This window comes from Aristolochia californica, unplaced genomic scaffold, assembly GCF_029961685.1.
Source record: "Aristolochia californica isolate CCGP_79_NKW_82.1479 unplaced genomic scaffold, dmAriCali1.0.hap1 SCAF_194, whole genome shotgun sequence".
NCBI lineage: Eukaryota > Viridiplantae > Streptophyta > Magnoliopsida > Piperales > Aristolochiaceae > Aristolochia > Aristolochia californica.
Window position 1 is genome coordinate 19,380 of NW_027181875.1, and position 13,121 is coordinate 32,500.

A 13,121-nucleotide genomic window follows, 5' to 3' on the forward strand; every position below is an offset into this window, starting at 1 on the left:
AAAGTATGAATAGTGGGAGGATAATAGGGAAAGGGTAAAAGATTAATTAAAAAATAGGAAAGGGTGGGTAGAAAAACTTATTAGAGACCATTGACTCCGGTATCTAATAAGTTATACCTACTATTGGATTTGAACCAATGACTCCTGCCGTATGAAAGCAATACTCTAACCGCTGAGTTAAGTAGGTCATTTATCATCACAAAGAAAAAAAAAAGGAAGACCCCTCGCATGGGCATTATAGATGGAATACTACTTCTAAGCAATACCAATCTTTGTCAGTAAAGGGGTCAGAGAGCTATCATATGGGACCATAGAATATCCATCTTGACAAGATATTATCTAGATGTTAAGATATCTATGACAAGGGCTATAGCTCAGTTAGGTAGAGCACCTCGTTTACACGCGCGCCAATGCTTTTTCAGGGGAGTTCATCATGCAATCAACAGAATTGATCTTATTGATAAATCGGTGTCTTACTCCATGGATTCGAGGGAACAAGAGAACAATAGCCTGACAAATCTTTGGTTCGGTCCGATTCAGGTACCAATTTAAAATAGAACCCATCATTGATTTGATAATTGATAAGGTGAATACCTAGTCTATTCAATGCTAGGCATAATGGGTATAAGGACCTCAAAATAACATAACCTCTTTTCGCCCTATGAGCTTTAAGGTGTATGAAGTATCATATTTGACTCTTTGAGCGGAGCGATAGAGACTCAACCTAACTTAGGTTGATCTAGGCCGGAGGCAGACCTACGTCAAGGCAATCCTTCTTTGAAAACACTTTGGTATTGCTCCTGGATCAGAATACAAAAAATGAATCAGAGCACGTGGAACCATCTCGTTATCTTCCTGTCAAGAAAAAGTATGGTGGACTAGCCGATTCTTATATCAGTTAACGAAAGAGCCCAATGCAAAAAAAATGCATGTTGGGTCTTTGAAACAGTTCGAATCATTTAGATAATACTCAGTTTGATCTGTTTTACCGAGAAGGTCTACGGTTCGAGTCCGTATAGCCCTATATATTTTGACATCCGTGTCATTTTGACATTTTTGTGTAGCTCTCATTTTCTCACATTAGTGCTTGTGGCTGGCCCGCGCGGTGGGTTGGCAAAGCAAGTAGTCTTCTGTTTCTGCACAATACTTATTTTTTTTTTATTCCAACCTAATCTAATTCAATTGTTCATCATTCCAATTCTACTGGTCCTTCCTTCCGATACAGACTTTATGCAAGCAAGAAGATTGGGGGCCTGTTTGAACTTGCACGGGCTGGGGATCCTTCTGACTCATCGCTTTGTTGTTCCACAATAACTCCAATGCAGTGCATTGTTTCAGAGATAAAAAATGGACGCTAACCTATAACCTAAACGTATCAACGTTTGCACCCTCTTCTATTTCTATGAGTCTATTTTTGGATTTGGTCTGTCGAATCGTTCAACAACGCCTGATTCCATTAGAAGTATCTTATGCGGATCATTTATGATTCAGCCGATTCTACGACTGTGGTACACTCCATTGTGTAGGTTTACTTCAAAGGAAACAAACCTTTTTATTGTCACGAAACCTAACCCCTTGGGTAGTCTTATCAGATGTTATTAACAAGTATTTCAAATCATTTCAAATCGCGATTTTGAGTCCTAGAAATTGGTCCGAAATGGAATGACTTCTTCAAGACTTCTATTCTAAGTCTAATTAAATAACTCGATTCTTTATTCTCTCTAGGGGGACCATCGGGGGTAGGGAGTACAAGTCAAAAGTCTATAATTTGGTATAGGAATCCATGAGTTGTTATATATCTATTTATATGGAAATATGGAAGTTTATATGGAAATATGGAAGGATTTCTCACAATTTAACAGATTGAATCAAATCAATTAAGTATAAATTTGGGACAAAGGGAGAGAATCTAATTGGCCGATGCATTCTATTTCCGTATCTGTATCGAATCAATAGACAGAATGACGATCCTCTAACCAGACCCTAATGAAAAGAATACATCAACACAAACCAAGTGGAATATACCATAAATCCTAAGATAGAAATCCCTAGGCATTCTACTACATCTGACTATTTGTGTTGTGATATTATAAAAGAAAAAAAAAAAAGAGAGAAAAATTTACCCAAGCCAGGCTTATTATTTATTAGAATTTTTATTCTATTATTATTCAAATTATATTAGAAATTTGATATAATATATATTTATATTATATTAAATATTAATTCAATTTCATATTTTGAATTTTCTGTTAATTTAAATATTAATTAATATATTAATATAACATTGTTATGTTATATATTTATATTTAATATTTTTTTTTTATGATTTTATGAATAGAAATAATATTCATATTATTTTCATATTATTTCAAATAGTCTTTAATTACTTTTTTATTTTAAGAAAATCCGAAACAAAACAAAGTGAGAGAGTTTTTTTGTATAAAAACATAATATGTCTACATCCTGAATGGAATCGAAGTAAATGTAAGTGGGATTCCGTTGGATGAATCTTGAAACGAGACATGATTCATAGCAAACAAATGAAACTACGTGGTTCCACCCTAATTGGTGTTTCGACTAAATAGTTATGAATAAATTGACAATTAAAATTCGAATTGACTAATTCGGTATATTCCACATTAATAGGAGTGCATCTATGTTTCTGCTTCACGAATATGATATTTTTTGGGCATTTCTGATAATATCAAGTGTTATTCCTATTTTGGCATTTTTTATTTCCGGAGTTTTAGCCCCGATTAGTGAAGGACCGGAGAAGCTCTCCAGTTATGAATCGGGTATAGAACCAATGGGGGATGCTTGGTTACAATTCCGAATCCGCTATTACATGTTTGCTCTAGTTTTTGTTGTTTTTGATGTTGAAACGGTCTTTCTTTATCCATGGGCAATGAGTTTCGATGTATTGGGTCTATCCGTATTTATAGAAGCTTTCATTTTCGTGCTTATCCTAATTGTTGGTTCAGTTTATGCATGGCGAAAAGGAGCATTGGAATGGTCTTAACCCCTGAATCCTCAGACAATAAAAAAGAAGGAAAAGGTTACATTGAGACAGTTATGAATTCTATTGAATTTCCGTTACTTGACCGAACAGCCCAAAATTCAGTTATTTCAACTACACCGAATGACCTCTCGAATTGGTCAAGACTCTCCAGTTTATGGCCACTTCTCTACGGTACCAGTTGTTGCTTCATTGAGTTTGCTTCATTAATAGGATCTCGATTCGACTTTGATCGTTATGGGCTGGTACCAAGATCAAGTCCTAGGCAGGCGGACCTAATTTTAACAGCCGGCACGGTAACAATGAAAATGGCTCCTTCTTTAGTGAGATTATATGAGCAAATGCCTGAACCGAAATATGTCATTGCTATGGGAGCTTGTACCATTACAGGGGGGATGTTTAGTACCGATTCTTATAGTACCGTTCGGGGAGTCGATAAGCTAATTCCTGTGGATGTCTATTTGCCGGGCTGCCCACCCAAACCAGAGGCAATTATGGATGCTATAACGAAACTTCGTAAGAAAGTCTCTCGAGAAATCTATGAAGATAGAATTGGGTCTCAACAGGAAAATCGATATTTTACTACCAATCACAAGTTTCATGTTGAGCGAAGTACTCATACTGGAAATTATGATCAAGGATTACTCTACCAGTCCCCATCTACTTCAGAGATACCTTCTGAAGCATTTTTCAAATACAAAAGTTCAGTGTCTTCCCACGAATTATTGAATTAGGAAAGGCAGGATGCTTTTGTGTTGTCCAGGATAACAAGCAGTGGGTCAATCTTCATAAATTTCATCGGCAATTTGAAATACTCATACAAATGTGGGAGAGATCAAGAAGATGCAGGGTCGTTTATATCCGCTTGGCTAGTCAAGCATGAGCTAGTTCATAGATCTTTGGGCTTCGATTACCAAGGAATAGAGACTTTACAAATAAAACCCGAGGATTGGTACTCCATTGCTGTCATTTCATATGTATATGGTTACAATTATCTACGTTCCCAGTGTGCCTATGATGTAGCACCAGGCGGATTGTTAGCTAGCGTGTATCATCTTACGAGAATACAGTATGGTGTGGATCAACCCGAAGAGGTATGCATAAAAGTATTTGCCCCAAGGACGAATCCTAGAATCCCGTCTGTTTTCTGGATTTGGAAAAGCGCAGACTTTCAAGAGCGGGAATCCTATGATATGTTGGGAATCGCTTATGAGAATCATCCACGCCTGAAACGTATCTTGATGCCCGAAAGTTGGCTAGGCTGGCCTTTACGTAAGGATTATATTACCCCCAATTTCTATGAAATACAAGATGCTCATTGAATGATAAGATGAATGATAAGAAACTAATCTTCACTTATACGACTCCAGATATTCAAGGAATCTTTTTACGTTCTGTTCTAGATGAAACGGAGTAACTGGCCTTTCATTCGTACTATGGATGGGCTGCTAAAGAAGCTTCATTTAGATTCTCAAATTTTGAAGAGTCCCATTTCAGATGAGCAGAGCCTGTAGGATGAATCAAAAGAGTTCTGCACCATGAACTTTGTACCGCGCGCATCGCTTAGATGGGGCCACGGAAAGCTGCATAGAAGGGAGTGAATAAATGGGAAAGTGAAGAAATAGAATATGAAATAAAATCGTAAATTCTGAAATAAAAAAAGAAAAATTCAGAAATTAAATAAAATAAAAAAGGATCGGATTTTTTGGACTGTCTCTGAAATGAACCCTGCCTTTTCCTATCCTTCAACTCCTCCAGACTAGTCTTTTAGGGTTTTCGACCAACTAACTTCGACTTCGGATATGTATGAAGTATTAACATTCTTTTTGTGCGGGAAGAGATACAGTATGAACAAACAAACAAAAAAGAGGAGGGAACGGAATCCAATTATTTTCTTTACTCATATCTTTACCCATCTACTCGTTTTTTACCCATCTACAAGACGGAGGCGTCTATCTATACATCTAGATGTAGATGGATAAATATGTATTATGCTCTGGACTATTAACGCATATAATATTAAATAATATTAATATGGGTTCTGACTCTATTGATTTATTTGTATGAGTATCTTATCTATTCGATACATTAACCACGTGCCAGGAACCAGATTTGAACTGGTGACACGAGGATTTTCAGTCCTCTGCTCTACCAGCTGAGCTATCCCGACCATTCTCGATGCATGATCCTACTAAAAGAAAAAGAAAGCTTGGGCCTATGTCAATGAAAGGGACTCAAAAAGCATTAACTTACCTAAATAAAGTCGGTAATTTGTTGGATCTTCAAAAAGGAGACTTTGTAAATGTAAGTGTAAGAGTAATGATATGAACTGTGAAAGGTTCCGTAATGGAGATTCTTTGCCCATCCATATATGGATGGGCATTTGTACGTATATCATATCTATCACAGTGAGAAGAGAGAAAGATTTCTGGCCGGATCCATTTGTGAAAGAGTAGAGTAAGTGAAAAACATATCTAATTTTGAACCACTGATAAAAAAAAAAGAGGATAAATGCTTAGGGAGTCAAATAGGCCTTTTATTGGGGATAGAGGGACTTGAACCCTCACGATTTCTAAAGTCGACGGATTTTCCTCTTACTATAAATTTCATTGTTGTCAGTATTGACATGTAGAATGGGACTCTATCTTTATTCTCGTCTCACTCGATTAATCAATCCTTAAAAAGATCTATCAGACATCCTTAAAAAGATCTATCAGACTCTGGTGTGATAGTCGATTTGATCACTGACTATTCGATTCTTCCTTCTGCTTCTGAAATTATTATTCTGAAATTTTTAGAAAAAAAAAATATGGATTCGGGTCGTGATTAATCTTTGATATTTCAGTACGTATACGTACATATCTAGGGTCATCCCACTCTGGAGTTTCGATAGAAGGATTCTTCTACCAATGTAGTAAAGTCAACCCCATTCGTTAGAACAGCTTCCGTTGAGTCTCTGCACCTATCCTTTTTTTTTTCTGAAAACAGGATTTGGCTCAGGATTGCCCATTTTTAATTCCAGGGTTTCTCTGAATTTGGAAGTTACCACTTAGTAGGTTTCCATACCAAGGCTCAATCCAATCAAGTCCGTAGCGTCTACCAATTTCGCCATATCCCCCTCCCTCTTCCTTATGAGAAAGAAATCACATTGTGACCCCCCCTTCTTTTCTTTCATTTATCTTGGAGCCGTTGAATTCATTAGATACAGGCCCTTATTCCTATATCAAAGAGGTGTGTCCCTATTATATTTCTTGACCAGCTTCTTTCATCCCTATCGGAGTGGCGGGCCCATATTTGATATGATCCAATCAGAAATGATTCTATCATTGATGTATCCGCAATTCAATATGGATGGATATATCCCACGTCACATATATATATATGTCTTTACACCCCTTATTTTTTTAGCGCTATTTGGAATACTGGAACGGTCGATATTCATTCTTTTTTTATCGTCTTATCCCCTCCCTTTCCGAATGAAACCAGAGGAATGTCTCATTATGCTCTGGACTGCAGCCTTATCTTTATCTTATCCTTTCCTTTATCTTATCCTTTCCTTAGGAAGGATCTCCTATACTATAGGAATTCCTATAGTGTAAATAAATAGAATTTCTAAATTTCTATAACTATATATAGAATATATAACTAAGCTAATTTTTATTTTTTAGTTTATTTTATTAAGATTAAGTAATTAATATTACTAATATTACATAATCATAATATAATCTAATTAATATTAATAATATAATATATTAATATTATATTATTATTTATTATTACATAACAACATTAATATTAATAATTACATTATTAATATTAATGTTGTCATAATTAATATTATATTCTATTTAATATTAATATTGTATTATTAATATAATATTGATATTGTATTTATATAATTGTATTTGTATTTATATAATTGTATTTATATATATATATATTATATATAATAATAATAATTAATAATAATTATAATAATAATAAAAACAAACTACTCTTTATTTATTTATTATAATTATATTAATTATTAATAATAGATATTAATAATAGATAAATAAATAGATAAATAAAATAAAAAAATAAATAAATAGCTAATTACTAATAGCTAAGTCCCAGTAGTTTCCCGAAATCCTATGCACTATTTCTGTTATGTGAGCCCGCTTAGCTCAGGGGTTAGAGCATCGCATTTGTAATGCGATGGTCATCGGTTCGATTCCGATAGCCGGCTTTTCCATTTATTCGATTTTTTCCATGATTGATATTGATATTGATAATGTCTCCTTGAGATCAAGAGAAATTGAAAAGACTTTTCAATTTTCTCCAAATGTCGGGTCAACATAGTATGTTACGGGAACTCCCAACTATGAATAAAAAAGAATAAAAAATGGATTGAAGCTGTTAGATCTCTACAGAACAAGAAAGGGATACTTAACTTCCTATATATAACTATATAAAATAATCTGGTTATTGAGACAATTCATCTCATTCTTCTTTATAGTATTTCAGCGAGTTTAGCTTCGTTTATCGTTTAGTTCAGTCTTAATTTTTTTATTCTGTGAAATCCAATTTCAATAAAATAAGGAGTCTTTATGTCTCGTTACCGAGGGCCTCGTTTCAAAAAAATACGCCGTCTGGGGGCTTTACCGGGACTCACTAGTAAAAGACCTAGATCCGGAAGTGATCTTAGAAACCAACCGCGTTCCGGGAAAAGATCTCAATATCGTATTCGTCTAGAAGAAAAACAAAAATTGCGTTTTCATTATGGTCTGACAGAGCGGCAATTGCTTAGATATGTTCGTATCGCTGGGAAAGCCAAAGGGTCAACAGGTCAAGTTTTACTACAACTACTTGAAATGCGTTTGGATAACATCCTTTTTCGATTGGGTATGGCTTCGACCATTCCTGGAGCTAGACAACTAGTTAACCATAGACATATTTTAGTTAATGGTCGTATAGTAGATATCCCAAGTTATCGGTGTAAACCCCGAGATATTATTACTACGAGAGATGAACAAAGATCCAGAGCTCTGATTCAAAATTATGTGGATTCATCTCCCCGCGAGGAATTGCCAAAACATTTGACTCTTGACTCATTCCAATATAAAGGAATAGTAAATCAAATAATAGATAGTAAATGGATCGGCTTAAAAATCAATGAATTACTAGTCGTGGAATATTATTCCCGTCAGACTTAAACTTAATTAAAATAAAATAATTAAGCTTTGGACAATACAATTTTGTCTACCCTGTTTCACCAAACAAAGTAAATAGAACTAAGTTAAGGGATTTAATCCGGATTTTCCCCCATTTTCGTATCCTTTTCGTATCCCAAGTGGATCCGCGGTCAGATTCTCATTCCTTGTCCACCCTTTCCGATCCGATATTTTATCTACCACAGTAATTGGCAATAGAGAATCACTAGAAAGCAAAGGCCCTACTCTTGGAATAATGGTATCCATTGTTATTTGATACATTGTGGTTGGTAACGTTGGTAAATTAGGTGTAGGTCAAGGTACGGAAAGAGAGGGATTCGAACCCTCGGTAAGCAAAAGCCTACATAGCAGTTCCAGTGCTACGCCTTGAACCACTCGGCCACCTTTCCCACAGAATCTTAGGATTATTGCCCGGAAACCCGGTGAATAGCGAGTCATTCATATTATTTTATTGAATTTTTTATTGCAATACAATAAAGGTACGACCGATCTATTATAAATCGAAAACTTTTCGTCAAACAAAGATCTTCCTTCGAGGCTCGAGGGATAAAAACACATTTTTTTTTATTTAATATTAACTTAATATTAAAAAAACTATCTATTCATCTTTGTCAAGACGACGACCCTCTCCATCTTATTCGGATATTTATACCGTATACCGGATTAAACAACCAATGAATTGGGACGAATCCACAAACTCTATACTATACTATAGTATTTTATACTATGGTTATATTTAGAGGTCCATAGGAATTAAAAAATTCCTTTCTAGTTTCAGATTTATCAACAACAACTCTTCTCATGAGCTATCCCATGGATCTATTATTCCCATGGATCTATTATAAATAAATTCATGGGTCGCCCTATGATTTTAATATTTCCATTGTATTGTTTTGTTTGTGGATACGCGCTATTCGCCCAAAATGGATGGGTTGGTTATTCTATTTTCATCATGGAATGCTTATTTGATTCTTTTGACTCTTTGGGTAATAATAAAAAAAAAAAAAACTCCTCGAGTTAGATCAGAATTTGTAGGAAAATTTCTTGGATTCCTTAACTTCGATAAAATAAAGAGTAAGAGTTCTGTTCATTGGTATACCACATTGGACTGAAATCCAATCTGATTCCAATATTTCCTATCTATCCCTGTCTTAAAAGGGGCAATTTTGAGGGTCTTTTTTTTTTTACAATTACTCTGTTTTTATGTGATTTCGTACTGTACAATTCCTTTGTTTATGGGAGCATTTTCCCTCGAGGGAGAGGATAATGAGAAGAATTATGGAATGGGTTGTAAACTATGCCTAGATCTCGGATAAGTGGAAATTTTCTTGATAAGACCTCCTCAATTGTAGCCAATATCTTATTACGAATAATTCCGATAACTTCAGGAGAAAAAGAGGCATTTACCTATTACAGAGATGGTGTGATTTGATTCGTTTTTTTTTTATTTATTTATTAATATTAAAATTTATATATATTCTAATTATATAATATAATTCTATTTATTTATATTTACTTATTATATTATATTATTATATATTGGATTTGACCTCTTTCAGTCTTATGAGAAGGGGACATGGTTCAGGACACAAAAAAAAAATTCTTTAAATAAACTTCCGCTTGGTGAAGGTGAAGTTTGGGGTAGTAGAGATCGAACAATTCCTTCTGTCGTGTATCCCCGATTGATGCAACCTCAGATGCTTCAATTATCGATTTTAGCATTGAGCGAAAGGTTACACCTATAGGTTCTGTATTGCAGGTTAATCCTACTCCACCAGTACCAATAGGCGGCGCATAGGGGAAGAAGCACTACACCTAGGAATCAACAACACGAAAACTTTGTTATATATTATACCCCTTTTCCTTATTGGGATCGGGACTAACAAGAATGGTTGGGACAACAAACATCCATCTCGTTTGTGCTTTGGATACCCGTATAACCATCGAAGATCGTTGAAGTGACTAATTCCTGCAAATCAAATAGAGGGCGTTGAGGACAAAGAAATTGTTGGAGTGAGCATTTCTATCTAGCATCAACACGTTTGGTGTTAAGAAAAAGACCTCCTACAGGAAGGCTGGCTAGAGATTTCTTGTAAAAACACTAGCCCCCATCAGTTCATAATGAAAATATTTCAATCTTTTTTGATTCCGATTCCATGGGTTATTCCCTTTATTACTATGCACAGAAGAGAAGGGAGGAGCCGTATGAGATGAAAGTCTCACGTACGGTTCTGAAACGGAGATTCTTTGAATAGAATGAACGACCGTAACGGATGTCAGCTCAATCCGAAGGAAATTATGCGGAAGCTTTACAAAATTATTATGAAGCTACGCGACTAGAAATTGATCCCTACGATCGAAGTTATATACTCTATAACATAGGCCTTATCCACACAAGCAACGGGGAACATACGAAGGCTTTGGAATATTATTTCCGGGCGCTAGAGCGAAACCCATTCTTACCACAAGCTTTTAATAATATGGCCGTGATCTGTCATTACGTGCGACTATCTCCACTATAGAAAGAAGGAAAGAAAGATCAAATACGCTAGTCAATACTAGAAAAAAAAAATAGGCTTTCTACATATGCATCGTCCAAAGCAACGATTTTTATCAGCTGTAGCAAAGAAAGACTTCATAGAGGCCAAAATATGAAGAAATAGGTATGGCCTATATACTAGATTCCATGGATAAAGGATCTAATTTAATTGATAGGGTAAGCGCCGTAAAGATCAATTAGAGAGGTTTTGGGGCCGATACAATAAGAACTGCTTACAGAACATATCATATCTTATGATATGAGATAAAAGTGAGGAATCAACTTATGTAATAGAGTCGATCTACTAAGGTATTGAGCAGCGGTGTAGCATCAGATCCCAAAGATAGTAAGTCCTTTCTTTCTTATGGAGGAAAGTCTTTTTCAAAGATTCTATATCAATATCAATTCCTATATGAAACCGAGATAGTTACCTTTCAGAAGATTCTAATGATAGAGGGGGTACGGTACCTATGCTTTATTTTTCTGAAGGTGGGAGAAAAGATAAAACGCATTTTTGATCAAAAAAAGAGTTTGAAACTCATGTAATTAACCTCTTCTGGTTAACCCGGGATAGATTTACGAGAAATCTCATTCAATTATAGATATGGTAGATTAAGATGGGACACCAAAAGACTTGACGGCGGAGCCGTATGAGGTAGGAAACTCTCAAGTACGGTTCTAAGGGAAGGAAATGACCCACCTATTCCGACCGGGGAGAACAGGCCATTCGACAGGGGGATTCTGAAATTGCGGAGGCTTGGTCTGATCAAGCTGCTGAATATTGGAAACAAGCAATATCGCTTACTCCAGGTAATTATATTGAAGCCCATAATTGGTTGAAGATCACAGGGCGGTTCGAATAAGAACACTCTTTTTTTTTTTAATTCAATTATCATGTTATGTTGGATCCATTAATCAAATAAAATGGATCGTTCCTCTGGGAAGAGCCAATCAAGGAATTTCATTATATCCCTTCTAAGATCGTTCTATTTCGTCTGGTACTTCCGAAGTATAAACCATATAGATACTGTACAGAATACATTCCATTCCTTTTTTCTATGCTAATAAAGCTATATCCTCGACTGACTAAATAGGGATATCGGGATGTCTCTTTTTTCTTTTTAATGACTAATGAATGATTCTTTGATTTGTAATAGAGTAATAAATACGTTCCATGTGAGATATATGTAAGATCTAAACTGAAGTGGATTCATCTAGGCATTTATACATTGAAATATGAATACATTGGATTGCACCAAAAATGGTTTTTGCGCCATGCCATGTGAGGAAGGGGCTTTATTATTAGATAAAGGTCCGTTGGGCGCCCCCCAGATATGTCATAATAGATCCGAACACTTGCCCCGGATTGACTTCCATATCATAATTGCTCTAGTAAATAACTAAAGAAAATAAATAGATGGGAGATAGGAAAGAAAGGAACTAATCACTAATCATAAATACCCATCTCTCAGAGGTTCACTAATTACTGACAGTTGGCGGGTCTCTTTGTATGTGTTGTCCGGAAAGAGGAGGACTCAATGATTATTCGTTCGCCGGAACCAGAAGTGAAGATTATGGTAGACAGGGATCCCGTAAAAACTTCTTTCGAGGAATGGGCCAAACCCGGTCATTTCTCAAGAACAATAGCTAAGGGCCCTGATACTACCACTTGGATCTGGAATCTACATGCTGATGCTCACGATTTCGATAGCCATACGAGTGATTTGGAGGAGATCTCTCGAAAAGTCTTTAGTGCTCATTTCGGTCAACTCTCCATCATCTTTCTTTGGCTGAGTGGCATGTATTTCCACGGTGCTCGTTTTTCCAATTATGAAGCATGGCTAAGCGATCCTACTCACATTGGACCCAGCGCCCAGGTGGTTTGGCCAATAGTGGGTCAAGAAATATTGAATGGTGATGTGGGCGGGGGTTTCCGAGGAATACAAATAACCTCTGGATTTTTTCAGATTTGGAGAGCGTCTGGAATAACTAGCGAATTACAACTCTATTGTACCGCAATTGGTGCATTGGTATTTGCAGCGTTAATGCTTTTTGCCGGTTGGTTCCATTATCACAAAGCTGCTCCTAAATTGGCTTGGTTCCAAGATGTAGAATCCATGTTAAATCACCACTTAGCGGGGTTACTAGGACTGGGGTCTCTTTCTTGGGCGGGACACCAAGTACATGTATCTTTGCCGATTAACCAATTTCTAGATGCCGGGGTAGATCCTAAGGAGATACCGCTTCCTCATGAATTTATCTTGAATCGGGATCTTTTGGCTCAACTTTATCCAAGTTTTGCTGAGGGAGCAACCCCATTTTTCACCTTGAATTGGTCAAAATACGCGGAATT

The 13,121-nt window shown here is 36.0% G+C and overlaps 3 non-coding genes across 3 annotated transcripts; 1 reads left to right on the forward strand and 2 right to left on the reverse strand.

Moving 5' to 3' along the window:
- Positions 1-5,113: 5,113 nt before the first annotated feature.
- TRNAF-GAA (transfer RNA phenylalanine (anticodon GAA)) lies at positions 5,114-5,186 on the reverse strand. The gene has a single exon. It is a non-coding gene; the product is annotated as a tRNA-Phe (tRNA).
- Positions 5,187-7,171: 1,985 nt separating this feature from the next.
- On the forward strand, positions 7,172-7,244 carry TRNAT-UGU (transfer RNA threonine (anticodon UGU)). Its single transcript has one exon. It is a non-coding gene; the product is annotated as a tRNA-Thr (tRNA).
- A 1,287-nt stretch (positions 7,245-8,531) lies between these two features.
- Positions 8,532-8,618, reverse strand: TRNAS-GGA (transfer RNA serine (anticodon GGA)). The gene has a single exon. It is a non-coding gene; the product is annotated as a tRNA-Ser (tRNA).
- Between the last annotated feature and the right edge of the window lie 4,503 nt (positions 8,619-13,121).